Source organism: Prionailurus bengalensis, chromosome D2 (assembly GCF_016509475.1).
Source record: "Prionailurus bengalensis isolate Pbe53 chromosome D2, Fcat_Pben_1.1_paternal_pri, whole genome shotgun sequence".
Taxonomy (NCBI): Eukaryota; Metazoa; Chordata; class Mammalia; order Carnivora; family Felidae; genus Prionailurus; species Prionailurus bengalensis.
Window position 1 is genome coordinate 82848162 of NC_057351.1, and position 14328 is coordinate 82862489.

General features: G+C 51.7%; 1 protein-coding gene across 2 annotated transcripts in view; it reads left to right on the forward strand.

Moving 5' to 3' along the window:
- Positions 1-11659: 11659 nt before the first annotated feature.
- The window catches only part of PTPRE (protein tyrosine phosphatase receptor type E), a 99120-nt gene continuing 96451 nt past the window's right edge, over positions 11660-14328 (forward strand). For both annotated transcript variants that reach the window (XM_043597866.1, XM_043597868.1), the window contains exon 1: positions 11660-11700. The gene's annotated coding sequence lies outside the window, so the exon portion shown is untranslated. The remainder of the gene's footprint in view (positions 11701-14328) is intronic.

Below are 14328 nucleotides of genomic sequence, written 5' to 3' on the forward strand. Positions count from 1 at the left end.
GAGACACAGAATCGGAAACCGGCTCCAGGCTCTGAGCCATCAGCCGAGAGCCCGACGTGGAGCTCGAACTCCCGGACTGCGAGATCGTGACCTGGTTGAAGTCGGACGCTTAACCGACTGCGCCACCCAGGCGCCCAGATATTCATTTATTATTTTTGAGAGAGAGAGAGAGAGAGAGAGAGAGTGAGTGGGGGAGGGGCAGAGAGAGAGGGAGACACAGAATCCGAAGCAGGCTGCAGGCTCCGAGCTGTCGGCCCAGAGCCCGACGCGGGGCTCGAACTCACGAGCCGTGAGATCATGGCCTGAGCCGAAGTTGGACGCTCAACTGACTGGGCCACCCGGGCGGCCCAGGAAGTGGTGCTTCTTGACCATGAGGAAGCTTCATTGCAAGTGTCCTTCCTCTGGTCGCTGGGTCATGACCACTTCCTCCACTGTGGTCCTGGGGGAGCACTCCTCTGCACACAGCTTGTCTCCCGGGGGGGAAGTAACTTCTGGCCTGGGCACCAGGAGTATGGGGTTTTCCTAATGTTGGGGGCATTCTCGCCCAGGGGCGGAAGGCACGCATCCTGCTGGGTTTTGTTTCAGGCCCTCGCTCTTTCCTGGGCACTCCACTTCCTGCAACTTGCTTCAAGCTCCTTGTGAGGATAGATGGGCTCCCGTGTGAGGAATGTCCAGTGTTGTGCCTTCGGATCGTCAGTGCCATTCTGACCCCTGTGCTTTGGCCCCACCCCCCTGCCATCCCCAGGGGACGGCCCTGGACTTTCTGTCCTTACCAGAACTGCCCCTTCTCTGGACCTCACCGTCTCTCGTTCACGGTTCGCAAGCTCGCTCATACGATGCTGTGTCCTCGGACCATCATCTGAAGCTGCCCGTGACCTCCTGTGGAGAGGCCTGCCCAAGGTCACCCACCCTTCCACTGCGATGGTGTGCAGGGCCCTGGCCCGGGGAACACACACACTGGGTCTCCCTCCCTCCCTTCAGACTTGGGCTACAGGACAGACCACCAGCCACGCACGAGGCAGGTGAGGCCCCAGGGGTCCCTGCAAAGTGTGCAGACAACCTAGTTCAACTCTCCCTCCAGCCTCTGACATCTCCACATTGGCCCAAATGCCTGCCCCTACACAGGCTGTTTGCGGAAGCAACTCAATCCCGTGCACTTTAAGATGATTCCGTGAGCCGTAAGGAAAAAAACAGAAAACGAAAACTTTTTCCTGAGAACGACGGACGCACTGCCTCCCCGTGGAAGAGGAGGGCTGACCTTTCTAGGTAGACCTTTCTAGGTCCGACATCACACTTCTGTTACGGCGCATTGTTCCAGAATGGGGTGCGGCATATTTGTGCTATAATGCTGTTCTTGTTTCCAAGTGAATACTGCAGTGTTCTTCGATGTGGAGGAGGGATTCATTACAAGTTCACGGAACTTTCTCAGTGGCGGCAGCGGGGGGAGATAGGTGCTTGTCCTCAGCAGAGTATATGCGGAGCCCGGAGACAGTTTTGTTAATAGCTCAGTGATGTATGAAGTCTCCAAAAGCTCACCTTTGGTTATGAACTTGGCACTAGATGGAGATAGTTTTTCTACTTGAAGATGCTACATCGATGCTTAAGGTGGTCTTTGCCACCTCACATTGTTTAAAATTTTTTTTAATGTTGATTTGTTTTTGAGACAGAGAGAGAGAGAGAAAGACAGAGAGAGAGAGAGAGAGAGAGAGAGAGAGAGAGAGAGTCAGCAGGGGAGGGGCAGAGAGAGAGGGAGGCACAGAATCCGAAGCAGGCTCCAGGCTTCAAGCTGTCAGAGCTGAGCCTGACGTGGGGCTTGAACCTACGAAGCACAAGATCGTGACCTGAGCCGAAGTCAGACGCTTAACCGACTGAGCCCCCCAGGCGCCCCATCACCGTGTTTTAAAGCTAGCTTTTGCTCTGCGCACGTTACATGGATTCTTAGTACTGACCTGGTTTAATGGGTCAGATCTGACAGTTTGGTTGGGGGAAGTTATTAAACTAAAATATTTCAGGGTTTTGGTGTGTTTTTTGAAATTTTTTGTTGTTCTTTCTTTTTGTCGTCATTTGGGCAAAATGACTGGTTGATGAACAGATCTTTCCTCACTTGGTTTACTACTTTTCAAAGTCTTTTTTGGGGGGGAGGGCCGCCTGGGTGGCTCAGTTGGTTAAGCCTCCAACTTCGGCTCAGGTCATGATCTCGCAGTTCACGAGTTCCAGCCCCGCGTCGGGCTCTGTGCTGACAGCTCAGAGCCTGGAGCCCGCTTTGGATTCTGTGTCTCCCTCTCTCTCCCCTCCCCTCCCCCACTCATGCTCTGTCTCTCTCTCTCTCTCTCTCTCTCTCTCAAAAAGAAATAAACATTACAAACAAAATTAAAAAAAAAAAAAGTCTTTCTTAGGGATAGCTAACATCTTTTCTGCTCCGGATATCAGGTTCCTGGAAAAGAATTGTGCCATTTTTAGAGTGGTTCTTCTCCTTTTATTACGATGCTAATATATTTTTTGAGTCTCTCAGCAGCCTCCTCTGGTGTCTGTGCGGGATGCCCACATAACTCACTTCCTGGGAACTCTGAGACTAGGACCCCGTCTTGAGGAATGGCCACCCCGTTACCCAGGCCCCCAAGTCAGGCCTAGGTCTCCCTTGATTTCTTCCTTCCCCTACATTCTGTAAGAGGTGGGCTCAGCCCCCTTGATCTTTAAATAGCCGCCCATCCCCAACTCCATCCCTCCTGCCGCCGCCCCAGGGGCACCTCCCCATCCCTCACCTGGACTCAAAGTGGCCTCCATATTTGTTCACGGATCCACTGTCCACACTCAGTCTTTCTCCCCTCTGCAGCCACCACAGTGGCCTTCCTGTTGGCAGAGAGAGGGATGTCCAGGCTTACAGCCGTCTGCAGCCCCCTTGCAGCTTCTGCCCGAATCCAAACGCCTTTGCAGCATCCCAGGCCCAGCACACCTCACATTCCAGACCCGTACTTGTGATTTATTGGATATCTTCTGTATACTGAGTTCAGCGCCGGGTCCCTCGTGTGGATTACCTCTCTTATTTGCCCAGCACGGTGAGGATTATTATTCCTATTTCCCAGGTGAGGAGGGTACGGCTCAAAAAGGTTAAGTGACTTGTTCCAAGTTCAAAGCCAGGATTTAAATTACTTGCCATTTCCAGAATGTTCCATGTACTCTCTGGCTTCCCTGTCTGCCTGGGAATCTCATTCCTGAGAAAGATGCCCTGATTTTGGCCAAACACAGGTTAGATTCCACTGCTTCCACGTTTCAAAGCCCCCAGGCTGGCTGTGGTCACAGAACTCACCCCTGCATATCAGTGATCTGATTATAAGCCAGTCTTTCGGAATTCCAGAGGGGGTGACCTAGAGCTCCTATGCTTGTGTTTTGTTTGTCTGTGTGTCTGTTTTGATCCCTAGACCTTCCGCATTTGGCACAGCACAAGCCCATAGAAGATACCCCACGAACGGTAGCCACCGGTTTAAGTGCATTTATTCATTGACCCAACTGGTATTTTCTGAGTTGCTGATATGTGCGTAGAATTGTTCATGTAAGAAGTTCAAGGCAGAGATGACAGGATTTCCCAGCAGAAAGCACCAAACTAGCTACGGGTTATGTATCTTTGGGTGAGTGTGTGCACCTTGCTGTTGTCATGGGTAACCTTCGGTGGACTGTGCCTGCCCGCACCGTAGGGCAGCGGAGAGGTGGTCCAACTTAGTCCTGATCCACTGCCCGCCGATATTATGTGGCTGTGCAGGTGTGGTTGGAGCAGGAAGACCGAGGCGGATGGGGCAGCAGAGGACGGCGGCCAGGAGGGACAAACTCAGGGGAGCCCGGAGGCTCGGACGAGGTGTCGAGGACGGTGTGGGTATGATGAGCTCCTGGCTGTTTGGGCTGAGATGGAACGCTTGCTGGGCCGGGGCAGCGTGAGGAGAGTGGGGGACGGGGAGACCACGATGTGTCTGGAGGACGGTAGAAACAGTTTCGTGTGGGTGAGGCGTCTCTGGAAGGTTCCTGCTCTGGACACCGTGGAGAGGAAGCACCATGTGACTTTGGTGGGGCTGCAAGAGGGGGGTTTGATGTTAGAAGTGGGAAGGGGCCCCTTGGAGAAGGAGGGTGCCCGTGCCCGTGAACCGCGTGTGGGTGGCTTGCTGGGGCTCTTCCCTGGAAACTTCCAAGCTCTGTGACGCTCTCCAGACGGTGGTTTTCCGGCACATTCCCCCCTTCCAATCCCAACCAGTCTGATCGGAAAAACGCTCTTTTCTCTATTCGTGAATGGTAGCTATTCTTACATGATAATAAAACTGTGTTTGTTAACACTGGTGAACTGGCATGTTTTGCTGGTCCCTTTGCCATTTGTATAGGATGGGTAGTAGCTAGCATTTTAATTAACAGCAACAATAGATAATTTAAAATTAAGAAGCACGTTATAAGTTGCCTCTCATTCTGGGTCCACGGGAATAATGGGCCTCCTGAAGAGTTATTTAACGCTATGGCTCATCCTTTACTCTGCCTTGGGAAATCTCGCCTTGCCCAGGCCTCCGCAGCTCGCTGCTGTTCACAGCTGAGCGTGAGGATCATCAGCCAAAGCCTTGGTGGTTAAGGCTGATCACAAGTCTGGGGCCCCTTGGTGAAAGGCAGGGGACTTCCAAACTGGCATTCTAAAAATTAGCACCTGCAAACATCCGTTAACGATCCAGATATTAGAGATAAATCGTTTTCTTTGAGGCTCACCGGACCTTAATTAGACCAAGAACGACATCTTTTGAATCCGATCTGGTATTCAGTTGCCATTAGCATCGTGCACCCAGTCAGCCCATCGGCAGTACCTTTCACAGGCTGGAGGCTGGGGGAGGAGGGAAACAGGCCTTGCTTTCAGGGAGCCCTGCGGACTCCATCCGCCCTGCCCGAGGTAGGAGAAACAGCGTCAGGTCACATGTGATCAAGGCTCTGGCAGTGGAGAGGGAGAAGCAGGGGTCCACATGGGGAGGGGTATCTTCTATGGGGGTCAGGAGCCAGCAGCCAGGGAATGAGAGGTCTCTGGGGCCAAGGCTCAAGGTGAGACCCTGTTTCGTGTGAAGAAAATGGCGGAGTAAGGCAGCTCAGTGTGTGACTAAAATCGGAGCGAGGGAGGGGCACACTCACAGATGACCCCATTATGACGTAGCAGGCCTCGTGGAGGCTGAACCAGTGCCACCTGCTGACAAGCCAAGGGCTCCCGGGTGTTCTCCATCTATTAGAAATTTTCATTCGTACACGATTGCAGAATAGAAAGAGCCATCGTTTATAGAGCAGGGATCGTGTGGGTTTGAGAGGCCAGTACATTTCCACCAAGAGCGACCTTTTTTCCCCTCATGAAATTTTTTGAGGGAAAATGCGAAATCCGTACCTCCCACACCTGGGGAGCCGGGAGCCCTGGGTAATGTCCCCCCCACCCCCGGGGGAAGCTGGACCCCTGGTGTCAGGACTGGATTTGGGACGCGGGTGGGAGTGAGCATCCAGGGGGAAGTGGGGGGCTCAGAGGCTGAGTCTCAGACGCCTGTTTTGGTCCCTCGGATTCTTCCAGGTGGGCTGGCTGGGGGAGGGGAGGGCGTGTGGGAACAGGTGTATTTGGGGAGCCCTGTCTCCTCAAAATCCGATGCTTCCATGCTCAAAATCTGCACAGAGAAAAAGAGGTTCATGGAAGCAGACGCGCATGAGGGCTGGCTAGGGGGTGAGTGGAGGAGGGGAGGGAGGGTCCCAAGATGAGCACCTTCCTCTCGCCTTCAGGGCCCAGGTAGAGCTGAGCGTGCTGTGGGCGCCCAGCCCTGCTCAGAGCCCCAGCTGGGCCACACAGCTGTAGAATGACCTGGGGACGTGCACAAACCCCACAGCCCGGGTAAGCTCCACAGTCCAGGCAGAGAGCCCTTTTGTCTTTAAGTCCTTCGTGCAGCTGGTTTAGTTCCCTGGGAGCTCCAGGAAGCCTGTGCCCAGGTCCCGAGTCCCACTGCACCGCCTGGTCGTGGGATGCCCGGTGGCAAGTTACTTAATCTCTCTGGGCCTCAGTCTTCCCATCTGCAAAGTAGGTCTAAACCAGACTCTTCATGGGGGCATTGAGAGACTTCAGTGATCCCTGTGTGCACTTGACGGGATCTCTGGTGTGGACTACCTGTCATTACAGTGGACACTTTCTCCAAGGATGTTTGCACACTGTCCTAGCCCTCGAGCACAAGAACCTTCACAAAGATGCTACTTCTGGGGCAAAGGCTTTTAAAGTATGACATTGACGAATGTCACTATTTGAGAATCGTTTGTGCCGAATGCAAGAGGTGGGCCGGTGAAGAGGTGAGCCGAAGGACCAGGTGCCATCCCGCACCTGCCACAGCCAGGTTCGTGCTGGCTCCGGGCAGAGGGAGGGGCGCGTGCCTGTTCTAGACCTGCGCACGTGGCCGGTGGGAGGGGAGCACAGGCGGGGCCACCCTCCAGGCTGGGGCTGGGAGAGCACCCTGTGCCTCAGCAGGAAACAAAAAGTCCTGTGTTCCCACAGGATAATGGCAGAGAGGAGCATGGATGTTCAGAAGCCAGCAGCCGTTTGAACTTGTCAATATGGAGTCATTGGCTTGCTAAGGGGCATAGTTTTCCAATCCAAAGAGGCCCCTCCCCCAACCGTGGAGTAATTAGGGAGGTGCCCTTCCGTGCACTTGGGAGACTGGGGATCCAGCTTCAGAAACAGTGTCAAGAAGCAGGCAGGGACGCACGTGGGTCTTTGCTGAGCAGCTGTCCCTGAATCATTTTTAAAATTTGCCGGATATTTAGAAGTCCAGCTCGTTGGTCACAGATTGGCAAAACGGGTTGGGAAGACACATCTTTTCTCCGGCCTTAGCAACATTGTTTGAAGGACCCCTGCTCTCACCTCTTCAAGGTGGCTTGTGGTGGGGTGGGCAGAATATCATGGATTCTCCCTAGCTCGTCATTCAGGGAGGTTTCCCGCCTGGGGTGAGGTCAGCAGCCCTTCTCAGCCTCTCTTTTGTAGGTTACAAAATACAGAAATTAACAGCTCTGTGGATGCCTGGAAGGTAGGCAAGGAGACCGTGATACTTGTCAGCGTCTGACCTCAGGGAGAATCTGCAGCCCAGGTGATTCGGGAGCATTTTGCACGGTGTCCCATCACGTGAGTTGCCGCGTGGAGGCAGAGTGCACTTGTTCCCTGATGGGATGAGGAGGCAGCCGACGTGCCACGGGCAGGGCGCCCTGCACTTGCGCTGCTCACCGCATATGTGATGTGGTTTCCGTCGTTTGCTCCTTTGTAAGTGGATTTTAGGCTCTTTGGGCAACCGCCTAAATGGATTGCCCTACTCCTCGTCTTGAGAGTCGCTGTGCCTGAGGGTGAGCGACACTCCCGCTGTGCCAAGTGCTCTGATAGCTGATGGATTGGGACAACTCCCTGTCTCCGGAAACCCTGGGATCCAGGAGAATGCGGCCAGGGTGGCAGTCCTCTCTGTGGGGTCTGACCACGCTGGTAAGACTGCGGCAAGCCCAGATTCATGGTGTTTGATTGCATGAGTTTGCTTTTTTGTGTGCCCTTGCTTTGCAAAATTTCATAAAAGTTCACAATTTAGATAGACTATACACGTGGAAATACAAACAGAAACATTGTCATTTTTTTAATGTTTGTTTATTTTTGAGAGAGAGAAAGAGAGCGCAACTGGGGGAGGGGCAGAGAGAGAGGGAGACACGGAATCCGAAGCAGGTTCCAGGTTCTGAGCTCTCAGCACAGAGCCCGACGCGGGGCTCGAACTCACGGACCTCAAGATCGTGACCTGAGCCGAAGTCAGAGGCTCAAACTGCTGAGCCAGCCAGGCACCCCTGCATCCAACTTGCTTTGAAAGGCTGCTGCCCACCGGCCCACGTGAAAGAGTAGCTTGTAAATACACCGTCAGCAACACACAGGCCGCCCACTTGGATGTTTAGGATGCTTCGGGCCAAGGGTGCGTGTGCAAAAGACATTTTACTTTCCTCTGAGTTTGTTAAGACTGTCCGGCTCCGTCCCTCTCAGAGCTGGACAAAGTCAGCATAATTCTACCTTCTTCCCTAAATGAAGCAGCCCCGGCAGATGGAGTCTAAACGTCATAGTTTTATTTTCTTCTTTGTGAGGTTTGGATACACGGTAACGTTGCTGGGTCTTTCCATATCTCGTGAGCGATCAGGACCGAGCCCTGCAGCCTGGGGCCACTTCCTGCCGGCGTGCCCGCCCTCCTGACCTCGCCCGCCCGGCTCCCCCCCTTCTCGGTGGATTTCCCCTGTTCCGCGTCCTCACACCACCTCTTTCCCAGGGTCTAGCTTGGCAGGCGTCCTCCGCCTCTGTGCCCTGGAAGCAGAGTGGCCGCGTCTGGACGCCCCAGGGACAGACCTCCACACTTGCGTGGTCACGCTGGCTCAGGCTTCCCACAGAAGCACGTCCCCCCCCCATCCCCCACCCAGGATGTGTGCGGCCAGCCTGAGCCTTTCCAGGTCTTCCGCACACAGACCTCGGTGCAGCTTTCCCTGGGGGCTCGGAGGGATTTGAGGGAGTTGCTTGTGGCAGTGTTGTGCCCCACCGATGCCTTTCACGGGTCCTCCTGCTGGCAGCTGGTGGTAGAAGCCAGGAATGTAAAGAAAAGGCCGACTGTCCCTGCCCTGAAAGAATTTTGGCTTCGTTGGAGGGGGGGTTGGGGATGGAGACACAGAAAGAAAAACCAACGGCCAGCGAACAAAGGTAAATGAACTCCAGGGGAAGCTGGATTTGCCCGTGCGGCCCAGCCAAGAGTGGTCTCAGCAGCCCTGGGTTAGCCTCCCTGCCTCCCTGCTCTGTGTGACATGGGTCAAGGGGCTCGCCGAGCCTCCGTGTCCCCTTCTTCCAAGTGGGACTCGCCTGGCCTGTTTCGTGGGACTGGCTGTGGGCTTCGGGAGAGACACCGTGAGCGGCCCTGGACGGGATCCAAAATCCAATGGCTGCTCTCCGTCCCCTGTTTGGAGGGTGGCACCATTCCTGCCACGACCAGAAAGGTCTCCAGGTGTGGAGTGATGCCATGCAAACAGCTCAGAGTCACCCTCCTGGCGAGAGGAGCAGCTCTGCTCCCGCGAACCGACCTCCCCCACCCCCAGCTTTAAATGTGCTTGTTTCATCTTTTCAGACCTTGTGCTCCGTATTAGAATTGCAGTCTGCATCAGGGCCTTAGGCTGAAGGAAGTGTTCGTGTGCCGAGGGTTGACTGGAGAGGGTATTCTGGTTGCTTGGGTTTTGTTCTAATTCTGTTCTTTGAGAAACTGATAGTTGTGGTTTTGTGCTATGACGTGTGTGATCTATTGGACCAGCCCACAGTTCCGTGTATCCTTGCTTAGTTTTAAAAACTAAAACAGCATGAGTTCAAAGCTGAATTCAAAATGGTTGTGTGTGTTTTTGGTTGGTATGTAGTCAATTATGCTTATTCATTTGTTTAACCATCGTTGGGCAGGGTCCCCGCCTGGTTCTACACACTCTTGGCTTTTCTCCCTTGTGGTTTTCAGTGTGGTTTGACTCAAGCCTGCACCTTTGCTTCTGCATATCACTGGGTTTTATTTTATGATAAAATGACTGAACATTACATTGGGAGGTAGTTTTGAGCATTTCTTTTTTTTTTTTAATTTTTTTTTTCAACGTTTATTTATTTTTGGGACAGAGAGAGACAGAGCATGAACAGAGGAGGGGCAGAGAGAGAGGGAGACACAGAATCGGAAACAGGCTCCAGGCTCTGAGCCATCAGCCCAGAGCCCGACGCAGGGCTCGAACTCACGGACCGCGAGATCGTGACCTGGCTGAAGTCGGACGCTTAACCGACTGTGCCACCCACGCGCCCCAGTTTTGAGCATTTCTAACGAAGGCTGAAGCGTCAAGGGCCCTTTCTGCTCCTGGCTTCTCACCATGCTTGGCCCCAGACAAACACACACATCTCTCTCCTCAGCATTTTCCCAGGCTCTCTCAGGGGATTGGAAGGAGTGGACTCTTACAATTATTCTTACGAAAAGCAGTTCCCCTCACCTCCCATGATCACCAGCGGCCCAACAATCAGTGCCTCCCTCACCTTCCCGCCATTCACTTTGTGTTACGTCGGGCCCTGCTGCACTCTGGAAACTCTGTGACTTTATATGTTACCCAACAGACTGGTTCCCAGTTGATTTTTGGTGGATTCTTTGGAATTTTCTATGTGGATGCTCATGTCATCTGAGAATGCTGAAGTCTTACTTTTTTTTCTTTCCAGTTTCAATGCCTTTTATTTCTTTTTCTTGCCTTATTACGTTGACCAGTACAATGTCAAATATGAGTGGTGAATGTGGACATTCTTGCCTTGTTCCCAGTATTAGTGAGGAAGCATTCAGTCTTCCCTACTGAAGATCACATTAGCTGTAGACTTGCCCAAGTAGATTTAAAATTCCTTAGCATTAGGACAACCATTTTTTCTGCTTTTTTTTTTTTTTGACTTCGACCTACTTCCTGGGTCAGCTTCTTAATTCCTGCAACAACTTGTTATGATTGTGTGCTGGAGAGTGCTGTCTTTGGTGTAAAATATCTAGCCTGGCCATGACTAAGATAAGAAGTATTCTATTTTGGTGGAAGACACCGGGCACCGCATTAGCTACTTAAAAATAGTGGCGATCGAAACATCTAACGGCACAGATGCGTGGTGACAACTCTTCATGGTCTCTAGCTCCAGCGTGAGGCTTCCCTACTAGCCGCTCACACAAGAACCCGAGGGCCACGGCCACGGACCCGAGGGCCACGGCCACGGACCCGAGGGCCAGCTGAGGAGTGGATAGACAGAGCACGGTATATGGTATATGGGAAATGAAAGAGTATTCGTCCCCAGGAAGGAACAAAGGACTGGTACATGTTCCAACATGGACGGACCTCAAAAATGTACTAAGTAAAAGCAGCAAATCACAAAACGCCATGTCCTGTAGGATCTCATTTTTATGAAATGTCCAGAAGGGACCAACCCACATGCAGAAAGTAGATTGGTGGTCGCCAGGGGAGAGGGGGTGGGGGGAGGATGGGCTGGAGAGCTAAAATGAACTAATGGGCGTGGGGTTTCTGTTGAGATGATGAAAACGCTCTAAATTTAGGTATGGTGGTGGCTTTAAAACTCTGCGGTTATGCTAAAAACCATTGAATTGTACACAGGTGGACTTTATGGCATGTAAATTATATCCTAATGAGATGTTAAAAACGAAAAGGACATAAAAGCTAAATTACTGAGGAGTGAGCAGGCTGGATAATGATTTAGCTGGAAAACCTGGATGAGGGGCCAAGCCATGGAGGTTCTAAGAGGCGGTGTCTGGGAAGAGGGACAGAGGGCACCGCCTTGGAAGAGGGGGGCACCCAGGCTGGGGACTAGACACCCAGTGCTTCTGATCCAGGTCAGCCCCCGCGCCCCCCACCCCCAACACTGACAACCAGAGATCACAGGAGAGCTGGGGGCAGGGCACCTTTTGACAGCTGATGACTGTAGCAAAAAATGTCATCATCACGTAGATAGAAAGGCCTCAAGAAGACCCCAACAACAAAGCAAAAATGAGCACATCCAACTAGAGCTGTAGACCAAGAAGTGACTAGAATGAGCAACTAACTAACACAGGTAACCAGAAAACTAATTCTTTCTCTTTTTTCTCCCTTTCTTTTTCAGACTATAGCCTTCGTTTTCCCTGGGTGAGTACAAAACTTAAACACTTTTTTTCTGATGTGTAGTTAACAAAAAAAAGGGGGGTGTGGAATTTCGTGGGATTTCATTGTTAGTGAAGCATTATTTCTAGAGAAAGAGGGCCAGTATGATCAGCTGGTGTATTTGAATGTTATGCCTTAACCTACTTGAAGAGGCTCATATCGGGGCGCCTGGGTGGCACAGTCGGTTAAGCGTCCGACTTCAGCCAGGTCACGATCTCGTGGTCCGTGAGTTCGAGCCCCGCGTCAGGCTCTGGGCTGATGGCTCGGAGCCTGGAGCCTGTTTCCGATTCTGTGTCTCCCTCTCTCTCTGCCCCTCCCCCGTTCATGCTCTGTCTCTCTCTGTCCCAAAAATAAATAAAAATGTTGAAGAGGCTCATATCATACTTTTGGTTACATCAGTGTGTGTGTGTGTGTGTGTGTGTGTGTGTGTGTGTGTGTGTTTGAAATCTGGCTTTGCTGTTCAGTCTCCTGAACTATATTGTTGAGAATACAATTTCAACCTGCTCTTCTTGCACTGATTTGTCTGTACTTTTCAAAGGGCCTCTCCTTATCTCGCTGAACACATTGGATGACTATTAGGGAACACAGAGGCACGTAATTGCATTGATGGTAATTGCCTCTTAAATTGATCTGCTTTGGGGGAAACTGCTGAAAAGGAGCTTTTCTGGAATGCACTTTGGGTTAAAAAAAAAAAAGAAAAGAAACAGTGTCATTGTCACGTCGTTTTATGCCTTTTGAGATCGAGGCAATGTTCCACGGCCCTGATGTCCTAGTACTTAGAGAAGGAAACACCACTGCCTTTTTGTGTTCTACTCAGTCGACTTACTGGTGTTAAGATCCCCCAAAGAAATCAAGGGGAGAAAATCTAAGGGCTCTTGAAGTGGCCGCAGTATGTGGGCAGGTGGCTCTGGGGCACGGTGGTGCGTGTGCTCACATTTGGTGAGTGCACCGGATATAGGCGGCCAGGACGTTGTATTTCTCACATGCGTCACCTTGTATGAAATACTCTGACTCCCTCCTGAATTATTCTAAGGTCGGTGGGTCGATTGTTTGGCTTTGGCTTCCCCTCCTTTTGGTCTCGTGGCAGTGTTCCATCTGGGTGTAAATGCTTACGGTAGTCCCGGTGCGATCGAATGCGTGTGGGTTGTATGGACTCTTGCTCCCTATCTCAAAGGAATGCAGATACAGCCAGCGGTTTATCGAGATAGAGCATGGGGAAGGCTCCGTTTGTCACCTGCTAAGCTAATTGCGTTGACCCTCTTCTCTATGCCATCATTATCGGATGTGAATCAGTTTTCAATGGCACGATCTACTTCAGCAAAAGTCAACAGTGGGCTCCGAGAGCAGGAATATTACTGGAATCATATTCAGGGGTAGAGACTTACGTACAAGCAGTCTTCAGTCCCTTAGTGCCTCAGAATCCTAAGTGAGAGGCATTGGCTCATCCATATTGGTTTCAATGGATATTAAACATGCTGTTCGTCAAGAGCACGGGCTCCCTATCTTGCTGGAATGAAACATTTGAGGGTCTCGTCCCACAGACTCATCCCCTCCCCAAATACAAGATCCGGGTTATGATTTGTTATAACATCAGACCTTTACCCTCCTTGGCTCTCCACTCCGCACCGATTCCTCCAAACCCAGTCTTCCCATTTGCCCATTCCAGAGTTTCCTACCTCTTGGCAACTCCACCTGCTCCCTGGCCATGTCACTCAACCTGGTCCCATCGTTCACCTCCCTTTCTTTCTTTCTTTTTTTTTTTTAAGGTCTATTTATTTATTCTGTGAGAGAAAGAGAGAGAGAGAGACAGAGCACATGTGAGCAGGGGAGGCCCAGAGAGAGAGGGAGAGGAAGAGAGACTCCTAAGCAGGCTCCCCACTGTCAGCACAGAGACCGATATGGGGCTCAAACCCAAGAACTGTGAGATGACTTGGGCCGAAGTCAAGAGCCAGATGCTTCACTGATGGAGCCACCCAGCCCCCGCTTCACCTCCCTTCCAGGAGGAAAGAAAGTAAAGGTTGGTCTCGGAAGCTATGAGTTGTTAGGTAACAAGGGCTGCTTATTTTAGGAATTTTCTCTTCGATGTGAGGAAAGTCTGTTCCAAGCATAAGCCCCTGCTTTGGTGGCTACCTCATTTAAAGCCTTTGTTGGAATCTGCTGCTGGGGGCATCAGGGTTAGAACATCGGATGGCTCTCTTAGCCTAAACATTCACTGCTAAACATTTGAGTCTTGTCCCAGAGTTTCAGGATTTCCACTAACAGAAAGGAATTTATTTCTAATTTGTGGGCTTAGAAATTTGGTTTGGAGTCAGTTAGAGCTAAATAAATAGCTCACTTTGGGCAGGGCAGGAGAGAGCAAGCCCCCTGAGGTCGGTGACTGTCCCAAGCCATGGTGCTCAGGTGGTGGGGTGGCTGCAGGAGCCCAGGAGACACCTGCTGGGTGAACCCAGGAGCCCTGGGAGCCCCCTCTGCTCTCAGCTGTCAGTCCCTTCCTGGGGTCATTGTAATGTATAAATGAGCTCACCCCGAGTTAGCAGGTAATAAAATTGATGTAATTAACATCATCGCAAAATTATGGCAGTTGTTTCCAACGTTTAAAGATGTCATTTAGGG